At 43.3% G+C, this 19,370-nt stretch overlaps 1 protein-coding gene across 6 annotated transcripts in view; it reads left to right on the forward strand.

The window, feature by feature from the left end:
• ACSL6 (acyl-CoA synthetase long chain family member 6) overlaps positions 1–19,370 on the forward strand; it is a 113,469-nt gene that overhangs the window by 14,615 nt on the left and 79,484 nt on the right. For 2 of the 6 annotated variants that reach the window (XM_032769132.2, XM_032769134.2), the window contains exon 1: positions 9,765–9,895. The exons of the other annotated variants lie outside the window; for them this stretch is intronic. The gene's annotated coding sequence lies outside the window, so the exon portion shown is untranslated. Of the gene's footprint in view, positions 1–9,764; positions 9,896–19,370 lie in introns of those variants that run through there. 6 annotated transcript variants of the gene reach the window in all.

Here is a 19,370-nt window from a genome sequence, read left to right on the forward strand (position 1 = left end):
CAGATCCCTCATCCCTCTGCACCCGAATCCTCAGCCCCAGCCAGAGCCCTCATCCCCCTGCACCCTAATCCTCTGCCCCAGCCCTGAGCCTCCCTGCATAATGAACCCCTCATCCTCAGCCCCAACCCTCATTCCCCTGCACCCTGAGCCTATGCCCCAGCTCTGAGCCCTCCCGCATCATGAACCCCTCATCCTCAGCCCCAACCCTCATTCCCCTGCCGCCTGATCCTCTGCCCCAGCATGCACCTCCCCCTTCCTACACCCCCACCCCCAGCCAAGCCTGCACCCAAACTCTGTCGCAAAGCCTGCAGCCTTCACCCCCTCCTGCACACTCACCCCCTGCCCTAGCCCAGAGCCTGCACCCAGCACCCAAACTCCCTCCCAGAGCTTGCACCCCTCACTCCTTCCTACACCCCCACCACCAGCCCAGAGCCTGCACCCAAACTCTGTCCCAAAGCCTGCAGCCATCACCCCCTCCTGCACACCCACCCCTTGCCCCAGCCCGGAGCCTGCACCCAGCACCCAAACTCCTTCCCAAAGCCTGCACTCCTCCTGCACCCTAATCCCCAGCCCAGGACCTGCACCCTAGACCTCTCCCCCTGAAATCCCACCCAGAGCCTTAGGCAGGTGGAGGCAGAGTTTGAGGGGGCAGAGTTGGGGGCGGGTTCTAGGCACCACCAAAATTTCTACAAACTTGCCTCCCATGCGCAAGCAGGGGGTGCTGGGGGGAGAGAGAGGCGTTGATAGGAGGGCTGCCAGTGGGTGCTCAGCCCCCACCTTTTTTTTTCCTGTGGGTGTTCGAGCCCAGGAGCAGCCATGGAATTGGTGCCTAATGCCAGCCTTACTTCTGCACTGTCTTCAGAGCTGGCGGCCGGAGAGCAACAGCTGTCGGCCAGGTGCCCAGCTCTGAAGGCAGTGCCCCACCATCAGCAGCGCAGAAGTAAGGGCAGCAGTAACGGGACTCTCCCCCCCCCCCCACAATTCCTTTTTGGGTCAGGACCCCTACAATTACAACACCATGAAATTTCAGATTTAAGTAGCTGAAATCATGAAATTTATGATTTTTTAAAATCCTGTGACCATGAAATTGACCAAAATGGAACATGAATATGGTAGGGCCCTAGCAACTGACCAATGAAGAGAGTTCAAGGTGGTGATACACTGCCTTTCCCTCCCAAAACAATCCTGGAGGCAAATGGGGACCACACAGGCCCTCACTGCAACTTGTTGTAGCCTCAGGGCTGCTCTGCTGTGTGCTGGCTGGTAAGGATCCCTTGGGGAGTCTCCGGCAATGCTAATGGCCTTTTCCCTCAAGAAATAACCACTCAGCTCACACAGACTCTAGAAATGCTGGAAAGACTTTCTGGTCAGAGGAAAGATTTCCAGATTAGGACTGGCAGCTCTCCGCTCAGTGCACTCTATCCCACAGTACAAACTATTGCAAATGTCTCAAGGCAACGGCACGAGTTAGAATAGTAAAAGGGTGTATCCCCTTTGAAGTAATATTTTTAGTCTACCGTGTTATTTCATTTAGGTTTTTACTAGTGCTGTCTGAGATTCTTGACACTTGAGTTGTTTTCTGAATGACGGACTAGTTGCCATCTGGGTTTGCTTTGAGAATTTATAATTACACTAAATATTCATTTCATTTCTTCCTCCAGTTCCGGCTAAATATATTGTTATTCATTTATTATCATTTGGGGTCATTGTTTATTGTGTTTTTGTTTATTTAGGCTCAGTCTTGCAAATGACTCCGCCTGGGCAGGATTAGAGCCATGTTTATTTTGACTTCCGAAACAAAAAGCCACTTGTTCTGTGCTGCCAGCAATTACTTAAAATCCCCCACAAAATTATGCAGTGCAAGAAAATACCCGCAAATTAGGCTAACCCCAAAAATAGCAAAATCCAGCTGTAATCCAATAATTAGACAAGCCAATACCCGTCTGCCTCCTTGTTGTCGATTTTTAATATCTTCCAGTTATTTCCAATATAGTGATGCTATACACACTGTAGTGAGTAAGAAACTCAGAATTAAAATAACTTATTTTGAAGCTAGAGGGCAGTCTTTCTAAGTTGGGACTGGTTTCCTTAAGTCCTCCTGACAGACTGCATCAGCAAAATTTGAATGAGAGTATTCATTGCCGCAATGTTATCTTCCTGGGAGGGGATTTTCCAAAAGCACCTAAGGGTGGGTATACATACAAACTGGTACTGACATAACTAAATCAATTTTAATTCACCCCTTTTGGTTTTTATGGTGCAAGTCTGCACCAAATCAATTGCTTAACAATTTCAGCTAATCTGAATCTGAAATAACTGTCCACAAACAGACTTGCACTGAAATAATAAAATAATAACTGATTTAGTCATTTCAGTGCAAGTTAATGGTGGAGACCACCCCTTCGGAGTGAAAATCTCATTGAAAGTCAATGGGATTTGTGCTCTTAAATCATTGACACTTTAAAAAAAATCCCATCTTAAATTAGTAAAGAAAAAAGAAAACAAAAACACTAATACATCTCTCCCAAATTTTAGACATCTGAAATGTCTTATATTGGAAGTTAAGTGCAAGGCCGGCTCTAGGCACCAGCAAACCAAGCACGTGCTTGGGGTGACACATTTTCAAGGGCAGCATTCTGGCCATCCTTTTTTTTTTTTTTTTTTGCTTCCAGCAGCAAAAGCCTAGAGCCGGGTCTGGCAGAAGCAGCACGTCGTTCGCGGGGGATGCCCTGGGGCTGCTGTGGTTTGCACAGTGGGGGAGCAGCACCGCACCTTGTTGCTGGGCCTTGCTGGCTCCTTGCGGGGAACACTCGGGCTGGAGGCTGCCTCACAGGGCACATGGAGCTGCTTGCAGGTGCCACAGGGCGGCTGCCCCCTCAGCGCCGCAGCTGGGGCTGGGCAAAGCAGCCTGAGCCACCCAGGGACTGCAGCAGGGCAGCCAGAAACAGCAGCAGCAGCAGGGCCATAGAGGGCAGGGCGCTGCCCTGTAGGGCCCATGTCCTGCTCTCCGGGGCTCCACTACCTCTGAGGTTACCCTGCCCCGGCTCCTCAGCCCCCTGCTGGGGCGGTCCGCCAGCTCTGCCCTCCCGGGTCCTGGCCAGTCCTAGAGGCGGGAGCCCTGGCTGGAGGGACCCTGGGCTGAGGTGCTTACCCTGAACCTGCCAGCGCCAGACCAGCTGGAGGCAATGGGGGAGTGGGCAGAGTCAGAGTGGGGAGTGGGGAGCCCAAGGCTGGAGTGGCAGGGGGTGCGGTGGGAGGGGAAGAAAGAGCCCAGTGCTGGGGTGGCAGAGGGTATGGGTGGTGGGGCAGAGAGAGAGAGCCCAGGGCTGCCAGGATGGAAGGTGGTACGGGTGGGGTGGGGGAAGAGAGAGCCCAGGGCTGGGGCGGCAGGAGGTGTGCTTGGTGGGGGGCAGAGAGAGACCAGGGCTGCCAGGGTGGAAGGTGGTATGGGTGAGGGGGGGAAGAGAGAGCCCAGAGCTGGGGTGGCAGAGGGTATGAGTGGTGGGGGAGAGAGAGAGCCCAGGGCTGCCACGGCTGGGGCAGAAGGTGGTACGGGTGGGTGGAGGGGGGAGAGAGAGCCCAGGGCTGCCAGGGAGGAGTGTCGGCAGACTTTTTGGCGCCCTAGGCAGCGGAAGGTCCTGCCCCCAAAATGGCGCCCCTGACAGAGGCAGCGGAAAGTCCCGCCCCCGAAATACCACTGATGACCGCCAGGGCTGTCACCGCCCCCCAAATGTTAGTGCCCTAGGAGACTGCCAAGGTCGCCTAATGGGTTGCGCCGGCCCTGCTGCCAGGGCTGGGGTGGCAGAGGCTGCGAGTGGGGGTGGGAGAGAGAGCCCAGGGATGCCAGGGCTGGTGCGGGTGGCAGGGAGAGAGAGCCTAGGGTTGGGGTGGCAGGGGGTGAGGGTGAGTGAGAACCTAGGGCTGGAGTTGGGAGAAGCCAAAATATTTTTTGCTTGGGGCCACAAAAAACCTAGAGCTGGCCCTGGCTAATTGTTCCTATACAAAACATGATTCAATGCTACACCAAGGAGATGACTTTTAGGTGAACTCTGTTCAGTAATTATGGAAAAGTCCTACAGAATTCAGTTGATAATTTTCAACACTTTACAGAATATTTAGACCAGCCTTTAGAATTGTACAGCTTGGATTGTAGCTGTTTGTTGAATTCTGTAGATTGGCTCACAAATTCTGTCCAAATGATCTCATTCCCTATTATATTACTAGGGGAGTTTTAGAGTAATATCCACGAATCCTTTTAATTTTTACCTATTGGTTTTATCCCTGACTTTTCCATAAGGGCTTTCAGTATGAACTGGTTTTCCTTTCCTTTAGAAGACAGCAGCAATGCAACTTATCAGCTATTTGGCATATTTTGTCCCTTCAGTAAATGGTTGGAGTTTTGTAATTGGCCTTCCTAGTTTGCTCTGACAAGACAGCAGATTGGGAATGGCCTGGAATAGTCTTCCAGTAAAAAAAAAAACAAAAAAAACCCCAAAGCCCCCATATCCAGTCTTAGTGAACAAAAATAACCTTCCAACTGCAGTTCAGTGTAATGCTTGAGTCCTAATTTTATTTTGCCTGAAAGGATTTTTTTGTTGTGTAGTGAGAACAGTCTTATTCTAACTGGACACTCCAGCCAGCTATCTGAATGATGATGATAATATTTAAAAAAAATCCTTTCAGTTGACAGGCTGGTGAGGGTGGTGTGATACTGTGACCTGCCAACAACAATTCAGTCTTGTGTTTCATTTAGGAAAGGCTATTTGCATATTCTCTATTCGCTTTATTTGCTCAAACACGATTGAAAAGGCAAAGTTCTCAGCCATTGAGACTGAAGAATAAGCTGTCTGAGCACTCAGCTCTGTGCCTCTGTACTTTAACACTTTGAAAACTTTACTTATTTTGCCAGGAAGAGATCTGAGCAAGTAGAATGCTTTAGAGACCATGACAAATATCTAGAGAGTAGATTTTAGAAACTGCCTTTTTGCAACAGAAAAAGGGAAGATCTTTTATGTGAGCTGTAGCCTAGTTATAGGGACTTTTCTGAACAAAGAAATAATGGAAGAAATATAAGCTGCAAAATGAAGTGTTGTAGAAACTAAAAGTGTATGTGTGTGTGCTCACATATAGGTATGAGGAAAATTTACCAAACCTGATAATGAATAGAAAAGTTCTCCTGACTATTTTGAAATATCAGTTAAAACATGAGAGAGACAAATGGGTGAGGTTGTATCGTTTATTGGACCAACTTCTGCTGGTGAAAGAAGTTGGTCCAATAAATGCTATTACCTCATTCACCTTACCTCCTTTGTAAAGCACTTTGAAGATCTATTCTCTCATTCTCTCATGTATTTGCAGAATAAGGAAATCTGGGGGGAATGATAATCTGCAGGTCTCACATTAGTATCCGTTTATTAAGTTAGCACTCCATTCATAACACATATTTCCTTCTGCCATTTTTCATAAATGGTCAAAAATATGTACAGCATAATCAATACAAATATAAAATAATAATAAATAAGAGTAATACAGACAAAAATGGCCTTATAATAAGGGAAATGTTAAGATTTAATGCTTACATAGCTTTTGTGTGATAATGTAATAAATGGATGTTTTCCATAGTTATCATTTCTAATAGTGACAGGTTTTTCCATAGGCATATGATTTTTTAAGCCACTTATTAATACGGTTGTTGCTTTGAGGTTTCTAGTCAGCGATTATAGCCACTTTGCTAGGTTGTAAAAAGGAGCATGAGCAACCATTATCTAAATCAGCTGCATAACCTAAAAGTGCTAATCCTGATGTTTAGATTAATATGGGATTGTAAAATAGGAGAAGAATGAAAGACACCAAGGACCCAATCGAGTACACACTGAAGTCACTAGGTGTCTTTCTGCTGACTACCAGAAGCTTAAGATCAGTCCCCTGGAGTCTAGAATCACTTTATTGTTGGGACAAGATACTTATCCCCATAGGTTTGAGTGAGACCATTTAAATTTAAATTTCAAAGCAAACTTGGTGTTCTGCATACAAATTGGTATGGCATAATAAGGTGGGATGTACATAAGAGAAGCCCAGTTGGTATATTTATTTATTTCTGTCAAAAAGTTTTGTTTGACTGGAAACATTTAAAAAATATTTTCACTTACTGATATAACTGTTTCTGTCTGGAGAATTATGGCTTAAGCCAAAGCCCAGTGAAGAAAAATTGGCGACTTTCCATTGACCTCTGGGCTTTGCATCAGGCCTTTAATGAGGAATAGTCAGCACAAAATGTAGAGGTAGCATTCTTTGTATTTGTGGACTGTATTAAGATAAATTCTAGCTCATTTAACATGCTTAGGCCTCAGTAAGTATTCATCATATTTGTATTAAAGTAGACGTTAGGACCAGAATTTTAAAGGTATTTAGGAGCAGTAAATGGGATTTAGACTCCTAAGTGCCTACATCCCTTCTGAAAATGAGATTTAGGCTCCTAAATCATGTGTTGCAATGTTGAGCACCACAATGCCTAAATACTTTTAAAAATCTGGGCCTTAGAACCTGTCTGAGGTGCTGAGCATCTGCAACTCCCATTGACTTCAGCTGGAGTTTTGGGTGCTCAGCACTTCCAAAAATAAGGCCTTTGTCTTCTCCACACCTTATTTTCACATTATTTACTTCATTTACATTCTTGGTACCTGAAACACCCTTTGAGGTCTGAAGCTAAGTGCTCTTAGAGAAAACTATTATTACTTGTGTGACTTGCTGTGCTTTCAACCCCCTTGAAGTCCTGCAAAAGAATTTGTCCTTTCTGAGGGTGCCCACAGATAGCCTAAACATTTTTCAGTATCTGTATGTAAACCTGTTTCTGAATTGAGAAGGTTGGCAAGTCTGCAGCTACCGTAACAGAGAGTGAGAGGACTAGTGCTGTTCCCTAGATCAGTGGTTCTCAAACTAGGGCCGCCGCTTGTTCAGGGAAATCCCCTAGCGGGCTGAGCCAGTTTGTTTACCTGCTGCGTCTGCAGGTTTGGCTGATCGTGGCTCCCACTGGCCGTGGTTTGCCGCTCCAGGCCAATGGGGGTGGCAGGAAGGGCGGTCAATACATCCCTCAGCCCGCGCCGCTTCCCGCCACAGCCATTGGCCTGGAGCAGCGATCCACAGCCAGTGGAAGCCGCGACTGGCCGGACCTGCGGACAGGGCAGGTAAACACACTGGCCCAGCCTGCCAGGGGCTTTCCCTACACAAGCGGCGACCCTTGTTTGAGAAGCCCTGCATTAAAATGATTTTGCTGATATAGCTTATTTTGCTCAGGTAACAAGTATAAGCTATTCTGGCAAAAGCACTTTTTGTTGGTATAAGCTATATCTATACTAGGAGGATTTGCTGTTATAGCTACACTCTGCCTCAGTTTCCCCTCTTAGAAACCGAATAACTCCACTCAAGGCCCTCCTGATTCAATAATACTCTATTTGGGGTTGATTTATTATTAAACCTCATGCAAAACAGTCCATAAAAAAGTCCCAAATAAACAAAAGCTTCTCCGGTTTTTGGGTTTCCTCTGAAGCCTGTAGTCAGAGTCCTGTTCCCAGTATTCTCAGGACTACCTTTCAGACACTGTTCCTCTCTGTGGCAGGAGCACCAGCCCTCTTCCTGGATCTGGGTAATTCAAGCACTTTCTATCCCTCTCTTTAAAGCAGGAATACCCAGCTCTCCTCTTGGAGTGGGGTTGTGAGTTAGACTGCTGTAGGGCCTTAGCCAGGTTCTCTCTCAGCTGTCCCCACTTATTCTCTAGGATCAGAGGGTTGGCAACTTTCTCCTATTGGTAGCTACACTGCTAGAAGAGGGAGGGGGCAACCTTTGTGCTGATCCCCTTCTCCCAGCTCATCCTCAATTGGCTGCGGAGAGGAAAACCTTGCCCCTCCCATTCTGCAAGGCTCCTGGGCTCAGGCCCATTAAGAAATAGTAATGGGATTTCCTCCTGGACTCTATTTACTGCTGGGATCACTTCCTCTCTCCCAAGTCCTTGTAAATATAATCAGACCTTTCAGATGCTTAAAGGGCCATGCTATGTGAAGGGGGTGGGCTGACCACTAGGCACGTCTACCCTTCTAAAAGGCAGAACACTTCATCACGAAGTGGCTCGGCATTTCTAATAATAAATTCTAAAGCATTTCTTGCTCTGTATAGGCAAAACCAAGTACTGCAAGCTGCAGGTGAGCTGTCCAGAGAATAACTGAGAGTGCTCTCTTCAAGAGGTACCCGTAAATAAATATATTTACCCATAAATATATTCACCCATAAAGCCCTGCTGAAAAAGATGGCAACCGTGTATTATTAGGAAGTAAATTTCTTTTTAAACAGAGACAAGTTTAAAAATATTTATTTGTTTCTCTCCTTTGAGCTACTGCTCTCATGCAATGCCCCACTGGCTGCCTTTGTCTGCCTCTCTGACTGCAAAGATTCTGTTGTGCAAGCCAACAGCTCAATTAGGAAAAAGCAATTGTCTCATACCATTGGAGTATCCTTTCTTAGAGCTGGGTTTGACCCTGAGGACACCTGATAAATATATATTTTTAACTAGCTTTAAAAGCATCTGCCATTTTATAGTCAGTTTGAAATAAGGGGCCAGATCCTTAGCTTATATAAATTGACATGGCCTCATTTAAATCAGTAGAGTGATGCTGATGTACAACAGCAGAGGATCTGGCCCAACGTTCCTTGAAAATAAAATTTTCTACTTACATCATTGTTCCCAAGGCAATTCTTTAAGTTTGATTGCACAGAATCTATATTTGAGTCAAATTAGTGACTGTTGACTCAAATTTTTGCATACATTTGTTACTATTATGTCTCTACCACTCTGCCTCCATAGAGACTCTTACTGTAGAATTCTTCAGAGAAGTAGCTTAATGAATTGCAAAAGCTTTTGTAGAGATTTTATTGGTGACAAGCATACCCTTGACAAAAAGCCACTCTGGCTAAAATAATGTTTATCTGCAGCCCTTTGAACGTAATAGCTGTGTTGGCAATAGTCTGCGTAAGTAGTTTTGTTCTTGAAGCATTTTATTAAGATATTTTTGGAATAAGATTTTAGTTTGTGTTCATTCTATTCAAAGTACAACAATTTTTTCAACATACAAAAACTCCACTGATTTACTTTGTGTCAGAAGCTTTAGTTTGTCTTCATTTTCTGATCATTACTTAGCAAAAGAGGACCCTTCCTTCTGCCTTCTAAAAACTTTGTATTTATTGTTACAGATTTACAACCAAAACCCTTTGTCCTCATTTCATATGGCCAGGAGTTGCAAAACTTTCAAAATCTATTTCACATACATTTGTGTCAGAATCATTAAGCAATCAATGTTGTGTTGTCTAGACTTAAGCATAGTGTTATAAATCACTGAAAACTATACTGAAATAGAGCAATCTGCCTTCATGAACTAAAATATTTGGTACATCAAGGGTTACTTTCTGAATAGTGGTGATGTGTCTAATGCAGACTAAGCTGATATTAGCCTAGTTTAACTACTTTCCACGGTTTGCAGATTGGGGAGGGGGTGGGACATTCAGAAGTTAGCAGCAGTTCCGTAACAAGTATTTCTGCCCAAGATCTTGGCATATTTATTCTCAACAATGAGCTAATTGGATCAAAGGCAAAATATATGTTCTAAGAGCCTAATCAGTTCACCCCAGCACTGAAAGTATGTTTATCTCGGACTTGCATAGAGGTAGGATTTAGTTGCATAATCTGTTGATTGCTTCAATAATCGAGTGTTGTAAATTCTGCCCCACTGCAGAACAGAGCAAGGACTCTTGCATTGGTGGTAGGTCTCTCATAAAAGGAGGAAAGCGTTAGCTAATTACCAGCTGTGAAATCGCACAAGCAGTAGGGTCTCTAAGTGGCTCCGGAAAGGTAGGGCATACATTTTACAACCTTCTGGGCACATCCTGTTTGACCAAAGGCAGGGCGCAAGCTGAGCAAGAAGAGGGACTGCATAATAGTGAATGGAAGCTTATATATAATGTAACTCGAGACCTTTTTTCACTGTAAAAAAGAATAATTTATAATGCGTTTCTGTTAATTTTTAATTAGGGGTAGGAGGGAGGAGCCCTTTAAAAACCTTTATACGGTAGCTTTATAAGGATAAAATATTAACCACAAAAATCGTGGGTTGTGAAGTGTTCTTGTTTTTTCAGATGTCTTCTAACAATCATAAAGGGGGAAAAGGATCTAGTACTTACTGTGATGAAGGCTCAAATTCCTGAAGGCGGTAATTCCACAGGTGGCTGACGATGTGAATATGGCTATGCAACGGGCTGAGAAGCTCAACTGCAAAAACAATGAGTTTTTATTAAGTTTAAGGCATTTGCTCTTCATGTAAGAATTGTCTAGTTGTGATTCTAAAATCCTTCTGATAAAATGGTTCCGGCTATTGCTAGAGCTCTAGGTTGCATATACAGAGCAGCCCAGCAAGGCTATTGAATGAGTTGCATTGGGACTAAGTATATAAAAGTAGTGGGTTCCCCAGTGTGAGCAGGCTGTGCAGAATTCTTCTGAAACAGCCTTTCTGAGACGTGTTTGTCAGGCTGAGATGATAGAAGCCTCCAGATGTAGGTAGAGTTTTCTTCTGATTACCCAGGATATTTGATCAGTGCAAACTTAGTAATGCTAATTGTGTCACTTTGAGAATCTAGCCCATGATGATTGAACTCTGTTTTCTAAAGGCCAAATCCTGAGGTCCTCACTACTCTGATTTTATTCAGCCCTTAGCCAAACGCACATAGAAATGAGTTGGAGTTTTCCTGGATAATGACAGTGTAAAAAAATTAAGCAAGGATCTCAAGTTGTGGACCTAGTATCTTGCATTCTGTTTTTAACCATGGTTCTTACTTGGCATTAAGCATGAGGGTTTTTTTATAGTACCAGAGACTGGCTAACTATTTAAATGGCATTTTATGAGACATGTCCGCCTAGCTTCAAAACCTGCTTCTTGCCTATGGGAAAGTGTTTGTGTGCGTGTACGTGTGCGTGCACATGCTCCTAGACCTATCCCTTCCCAAAGTGGTCCCAGGATGTCCTCCCTTCTTAGCCCCCTCATGCCCTACAGATATTTCCCCAGTGCTGAGGGGATGATGGAGCACAGGAGGCCAGCTAAGAGGAGGAAGATTCACTGGCTTCCTAGCAGTGCTAATAACCAGCCTGTGTTGGCCAAAGATTCACAAGCAGAGGATGATGGTCACAGGCACATTGGATATCAGATCCCAAACTCTTATTGACTATGTTTGATATGAATATCTCCTGTCACTTTGGAGATTTAAATATGCTGAACTTGAATGCTCAAGTGGACTTGTGGGGTTTGATTTCCTTCTAACCCCTCCAAAACAAACTGCGGGATTTAGTTTGCAAATTAAAATGTTGTAGGTTCAACACAGACCTGATGCATGCGCACGCACACACAGACACACACGCCTTCTTATTTGTTTAATGCTTGTCACTATGCAGTCTGGTTGTATACGGATACTTGGCTTGATTAAGTGAACCCATAGGCACATTGCTAAGCAAACATTTTACAAATATAATCTCCCACATGCTAAATGTAGGTTGCAGTTCATTTCTTATCTGTTCCACTATATTTGTGTACATGGCTTTGTAAGTCATTGTATCGCTAGTGAAAGTGGTAAAAGACCACTAGTAAAATTAGTGACTTAGAACTTTGGCAGTCTTATAGCAAACATCATTTGAATGAAAACTAAAACATTAATCCTTATCTCCGGGGCAGGAAAGGCCAGCAGGCATGCCACCGTGGCTGGCTGCAGTTCGCTATGTTCCACTTCTGAATGCTTAAAGTTTCTGACCTTAGCTGGCTTCATCAGTAATTATCCCATGATGAGGAGTCTTTCAGTATAAAACTATCACAACTGAAATGTTCCTACTGGTCTGCAGCATCATCAAGCAGAAATGGAAAGGTAGACTGGTTCCTACTCTTAGGGCTTGTATACACTACCATGCAGGGTTGAACTAAGATACGCAACTTCAGCTACATGAATAGTATAGTGTAGACCAATGGTTTTCAAACTTTGGCCGCCGTTTGTTCAGGGAAAGCCCCTGGTGGGGCAGGCCGGTTTGTTTACCTGTCACGTCTGCAGGTTCGTCCGATCGCAGATCCCACTGGTCGTGGTTCGCTGCTCCAGACCAATGGGGGCTGCAGGAAGCGGCGTGGGCCGAGGGACATACTGACTGCCCTTCCTGCAGCCCCCATTGGCCTAGGGCGGCGAACCACAGCCAGTGGGAGCCGCGATTGGCTGAACCTGTGGACAGAGCAAGTAACCAAACCAACTGGGCCTGCCAGGGGCTTTCCCTGAACAAGCAGCGGAACAAGTTTGAGAACCACTGGTGTAGACAAGCCCTTAATGCAAGGATGCAGGGAGTGTGGAATGTCATTGGGCCCTGAATAGTGTGCATCTGGTGCATCCAGTGAATATTATGTCATTTGACAACCCTTCTTTGAAGACATATGAAAAGATTTCTTTAAATGCTAAACCTGATTATCTATTTTAATTTCAAACATCTACAATAAATTTAGAATGACAGCAATGAAGAGGAGGATAATATAGCCTTATTTATGAGCAATGTAAGGAGGAACAACATGCTGCAAATGTAGCTAAATATTGGGTTTATTTTCTGTTGGAGGCTGTACCATTTAAAATATAGTGAGTAAGCATCTTTTTATTACATAAATTAGGAAGTTTTTTTTTAAAAAGTGAAGGGAAAGCTAAATAGTATTTATGAAAAGATGACTCAGCAAATTATGTATTTTTGGAGACTTAAAATAATAGAGGATACTATCAAGTCTGACAGAGCCAGACTATCTCAGCAGGGCTGGATAAATGACTGCTTAGATACACAAGGCCTCCTTTGAAAAGCTTCTCCATGAACTGAACAGAAAAGCTGGTTACTCACTTAATTTCTATTCCAGTGAGAATTCTAATCCCTAATGCAACAACTGTTGCAGTAATTAATGGTCTATATATTATCGGTTCTGTGTGCAAGAAAATAAAACTACATGCTTTAAAAATATGGTGACATTCGTGTGCATAGAAAAGCTATCTGAGATCAGTTAGAGGTTTCTAGCATTTACTAGTCATCACATTTTATTAACTTTGAAGTAAACAGGAGTTTGAGGGCATTGAGAGACTTAGCCCAATTTCTGTATGGGGAACAAAATTGATATTTGGTATGGAAGGATTTTCTGCAATCTAGATTGGGTTTAATGCTAAAGAGTACTGCCAGTGTCACTGCCTATCACCAGCTGTAGGTGAGATATGTGTATGCTGCATATATAACAAGATAAAGGATCTGGAAAACACAGATGTCATGTTTTAACTGAGTTGCAACCATACTTGTGTGAGAACAAGGGTCCTCTCACTTCATTAGTCCTGAAGCATAGACAGGATCCTTAGGAAAGGTACTAGAACTTGATGGGCACGTTTTTGCAAATTGATGCCTAATTACAGAACATTTGCTGTATTGGAGGGCACAGTGGAATTAGTGGGTTGGATTCAGTAGAATGGCTCAGTCATTACACAAGTTTTACTTTAAAAAAAAAATGTTGAATGCAATATTTTGTTGTTATCCACAGAATGTATTTCTATCAGACTTAGTAATGACACAACACACTGTCCGCATGTTAAAGCATTTGACATGTCAGCCATGAAAAAGCTTTTAACGTATTCTTGTGTTAGCACTAGAACACTTCTGTTTTCAATTTGTTGTTAATTCCTGCGTAGTAAAAGCTGTACGTTGATCTTAATGCTAGCAAGTAGAGATGTCTGGCTAATGGATCAGAAAGGAAGATCTGATCCTCCCTCCATCCTTAGCTCATGCAATTGTAGGCAAAGAGCCATAATATCAAGAGTTTTAGCAGCCTGCAAATCACAAAGGGCCTGACTTTCATACCTGCCCAGCACACACACTGCCCCAGCTGAAGTTGGTGGGAGCTACAGGTGCTCCCTAATGCCCAGATCTTCAAAGGTAGTTAGGTGCCTAACTCCCATTAAAGACATCTGGAGGTAGGTGTTTGGACCCAAGTCATTTTTAAAACTCCCAGAAGGCATCACTAAATTAAGACTTGACTGAATAAGGGCTTCCTCCAAACATTCGTCCAGTCATTGGGTTTTCAATCAGGTGTTTCAGGCTAATAAAAAGAATTGTGAAGAAAAAGATAAGTTGGAAAATATCGTACAAACTTTGCACCACTCTTTTCATTCTTTTGCTTTGCTAGATCAGTTCTAGGTGTACTATTGAGCTTCCTGTTTAATATTATAGAGCAGTGGTTCTCAAACTTTTGTACTGGTGACCCCTTTCACACAGCAAGCCTCTGAGTGTGACCCCCTCCCTTATAAATTAAAAACATTTTTAAATATATTTAACACCATTATAAATGCTGGAGGCAAAGCAGGGTTTGAGATGGAGGCTGACAGCTTGTTAAACTCCCCTCCCTATGTAATAATCTCATGATCTCCTGAGGGGTCCCGACCCCCAGTTTAAGAAACCCTGTTTATAGAAGGTATGTACATTTGAGTTTGCCTGGGCATGGTTTCTCTCAGGGCAGTATAGCCTCCAGCCTGCTTTATGCGATCCTAAATATAAACTTCTATCTCAAGCCATATAACTGGAAAACACGATACAAAAAAATTTCTTTTAAACTCCCCCTGCCCCTAACCCCAGAAAAATGTATCCACAAACAGAGCACCACAGAACTTTACAGAAGACCTGGCAAACTAAGCTGGAGTCTTTAGAGGGTAAAGCCTTGGTTTAGCTTTTGCTTCTATACTGATCAACACCTAACTAAATTTATGTGCATAACATGTGAGATGCAGCTATGTAAAATGCATGCCTTGAACTTCAGACCTACTTGACCTGAAACACTTGATGCCCCTGCAAACCTCAGCCCATGTTCAGGATAGTTGGGTCAGCATGTTGAGTGTACTGACACAGCTGAGCCAATAGTGAATTTCCTCCCTCACTGCTCCCCAAACAAGCTCAAGGAGCACCACAAGGTAGAAGAGGCAGTGTGTGTTTTGGAGACAGGTGGGCTTGGGTGGGACTGGGTCTGGGGATACCTTCAAGCAACCTGCAGAGATCAGGTCACTTACAACCTTTGCAATTCAAATTGCAGAGTGTAGTTATCAGACTCCTTTATAGAGTGAATGCTGCAAGGTTTGAACAGTCTTAATATGAATGAAGAGACAGACTAACAGATGGGGGCTTGTATAGAGAAGGGACAATATTGCTGAGTTTTACAGCTACAAAAGTCCTTGTTTTCTTACAGCATTATCATCAAAGTGAATAATAATAGTATAGTAAAAATGGGCCCAAGCAACAGAGTTCAGATTTGGATCCGAACTTCATCAGTGTGCCAGTCCTGAGGCATGGTCCAGGCCCACCTCTAATAATACAATAACATAGTTCTGCTTTATGTCGTCAAAGCCCTGAGCAAGTGTTGGCTAAGATTTTCATGAGCAATGCCAGGCGCAGAGTCCCATTTGTTGAAGACTGCAAAATCAGATAACTGAGATCTCTAGCTGGTATGTAACCTTCAAATACATTGGGAAGGAGTCTTAAACATTTTACAGGCCAAAGTTGAATGCTGCCTCACCACGTGCCATCAAGCTATGTGTATCTGCATCTTACTCTCTCTATAAAACCTAGCTGTTACGGGGGTGTATGCACCTTTTTCCTCTTAATTTACTGCCTTTTTTTTTTTTATACTCTGTCCCAGGTAACTATGTGTATGTATGTATTCAAGCTATTTATAGACTGCCTGTCACCAGGCATCTATGAATTGTACAGTAGAAAATGTCATCACTCAAAAAAAAACCCAGCCCTAAGAAGGATGGAAAGGAAAAGGAGGGAGGCAGGCTTATGAAAATGCATGGGATGTGGAGTGCCCGTGGCACTTGGGGTATAAACTCCATTGAATATAGACCTGAGAGAGTTCTCCCTGTGTTGGACTAAGGGCCTGGTTTTCTGCTGCCTTACACCTGTACAAAGTGGGGAATCGGATTGATAGCCTTTTACACCCACCTTGCACTGGTATAAGGGAGCACACAAGGTGCAGGACAGCAAAAAATCAGGCTTGAGACTTTTTAGGCCCTGTCAATAAAACTTTTTGATGCATTCACACCACTACTCATGGTAACAAGTGTTTAATGGGCTTGTCTGCAGTTAGATGAGTCAATCACTGATCCCCCTTCAGAGAAGCAGGGCTCAGTGATGCATTTGGGAGACAGCACAGCACTGACCAGTAGAGTTTCTCCTACAAGTAGAATTCTTAAAATACTTGGTTATATACTTACTTCACCTTCCTTATCCAGGTCAAAGGCAGGTCTTCAATAGTTCAATTGAGCACACAAATCACATTTTCCTTCTTAAGATGAGTCACCAACTCCTCTGTGTGTCTGCTATACTTGGTTGTGAGACCGGTATTTTTAGATTAATGTACGTCTATAGGCTACTTATTGATTGCGTTCAGGGAGATGGGGAAGAATGCGTTCATCGTGGGTTTTGAAATGAATAACTGAATATATATATAAAACGTAATGAGCCAGATCCTCAGCTGGTGTAAATTGGCATTGCTCTGAGGTAAGTGAAGATAAAGATCCTTAGCTGATGCAAATCGGGGTACTAGGGGGTCTCCCTGAAATGTTACAAGGGTCAAAACAGTAAGATTTCTATACAGCCATTGAATGTTTTTAATCATTTAACGTGGCAAATAACTGATATACTGTGTTTTTGGTTTTTAGATGTGATTGGAAAACATCCTTGTAAGATGGGTACTAGGGGGTCTCCCTGAAATGTTACAAGGGTCAAAACAGTAAGATTTCTATACAACCATTGAATGTTTTTAATCATTTAACGTGGCAAATAATTGATATACTGTGTTTTTGGTTTTTAGATGTGATTGGAAAACATCCTTGTAAGATGGGTATAGTGAGGTCTTCAGGCTCTTTTCAGTACAATTGGGACTTCTAGAACATCCAGATCCGTTATTTGTTAATAGATTGCAAAAATCTTTCAGTTTTATAGATGCATCTCTCAGTGCAGCTGGGTGAAGGCCAGTCCCTTTCCTTATGGGTTGCTTAGAGATCCACATCTTTGATTTATGTATTTTCTTTGGTATTGTCTCACCTTCTTAGCAAAATGTTTGAGTGATCAGCACCCTGTATTAACAGGGTGGCAATTTTAGTGTGGCTTATAATTGTTTACAACTGTTGTACTGTGCACTAATGGCCTATTTTTTTTTTTCTTTCAAAGATGCGAAGCACCTCTAGCCTCTATTAACTGCAATAGGATTTGTGGTGGTCAGGGACTCTGAATATCAGGGCACAAGTGTTTTGGCTCTTGGGGCTGGGAAAATTGAGTGCTGAATAAATTAAATTGATTAATGCTTCATTGGAATAAAAATATCTCCAGAGAGCACTGATCAGTATTGTGATCAGAATATGTACAGAAAGAGTATAATAATTTTGTACATGAGGAAAATACATCTATGTAATCTTCCTAATTAGTTTCTCTTATATTCCTCTTCACTACAAGACAGTTTTTTCTTCATTTGGGGCCAAATCCTGCTTGCTTCTCTCATCCAAATTGGCCCATTTACATCAGTGGGCCAAATTTATTGATACTAGGGGTAAATGTGGCCCGGTGGAACTAACCACATGATCTGTTTTCCTCCTCCCTCCAGAAGGTAATTAAAGGTCATGAGAAAATATTGAAGGCTTACTCAATATGAATACTGCTTGCCTTATTCCTCTTTAGCAGATCTCCTGCTCAGAGAGGTTTGAACTGGATGTAACCCCTTTTCCACTGAAGTTAGGTCCTCATAGATCACCATTGCAGAACATTGCTAAGGATGCAGTGTAGGATGCTGGGAACCATGGCTGTAAGAGTAACTGGCTGCTTCACCAGAGTTCTGGTTTTACTTCTTGAGTTCCAAACATTCAGTTCAAAGCTCACTGAATTGAGATCCAGCTCTGCGGGCACAAAAGAAATTCATGCTTAAGAGGCTTATGTACTTGTTGAAAGCTAGTTCTTTAATAGTCCTCTAGGCCTGTAGCCAACTTACCAGATTCAGCTGGTTTAATTTTAAAGGGAAAAGGGGGGATTGTTTTGTTCTTGAGTACTGATCATTAAAAATAAAAAAACTTACCTGCTTCTTAATATTTCAAAGCCATTCCAGCTGCTATGTCCATCTCCATTCTTGGTCACTAGAACTGTATTTTTTTTTCCCCTGGTTCTGTGTGAATCTACAGGACCTGTGGTTCTAAATTCTCCCTTGGTCGCATATGGCAGCTTCTTACGTTGGTTACTATACAGTAAACATAGTTTTAATCAAAATGAGCAACTTTTATTCTGAGCTTTATTTTCATTTTTATCCCTCTTTACTGTCTCCTAGAAATATCCCAGCACCAGACTCAAGCAGCACTAATGCTTTCTTTTATGTCCTATAAAAATTATATTAGACTCTGATCTTGCAAATATTTATGCATGTGCTTATTTTTATGTACTGTGAATGCTCGCACTGCAGTCAGTGAGAGTACTCACCAGTGCATAAAATTAAGCACACGTGAATTCTTTGCAGGAATGAGGCCCTAATTGTTATCCTCTGAAGCTGAGGCCTGGTCTACACTACGCGTTTAAACCGATTTTAGCAGCGTTAAACCGATTTAACGCTGTACCCGTCCACACAACGAGGCCCTTTATATCGGTATAAAGGGCTCTTTAAACCGGTTTCTGTACTCCTCCCCAACGAAACAAGTAGCACTAAAATCGGTATTACCATATTGGATTAGGTTTGGTGTGGCCGCAAATCGACGGTATTGGCCTCCAGGCGGTATACCTCAGTGCACCATTGTGACCGCTCTGGACAGCAATCTGAACTCAGATGCACTGGCCAGGTAAACAGGAAAAGTCCCGTGAACTTTTGAATTGCATTTCCTGTTTGCTCAGTGTGGAGCTTTGATCAGCACGGGTGCCGATGCAGTCTCAAATCGAAAAAGAGCTCCAGCATGGACCGTATGGGACATACTGGATCTGATTGGTGTATGGGCAGACAAATCTGTTCTATCAGAGCTCCATTACAGAAGATGAAACGCTAAAGCATTTGAAAAAATCTCCTGGCCATGATACAGAGTCCACAGCACAGTGCTGCTTGACAAGCGTAATGGAAAGCCAAAGAATCAAATGAACGCTCAGGGAGAGAGTGGGTACTGAGGATTCCAGCTATCCCACGGTCCCCAGCAGTCTCCGAAAAGTATTTGCATTCTTGGCTGAGCTCCCAATGCCTGTAGGGTCAAACACATTGTCCGGAGTGGCTCAGGGTATA

This window comes from Chelonoidis abingdonii, chromosome 7, assembly GCF_003597395.2.
Source record: "Chelonoidis abingdonii isolate Lonesome George chromosome 7, CheloAbing_2.0, whole genome shotgun sequence".
Lineage (NCBI taxonomy): Eukaryota > Metazoa > Chordata > Testudines > Testudinidae > Chelonoidis > Chelonoidis abingdonii.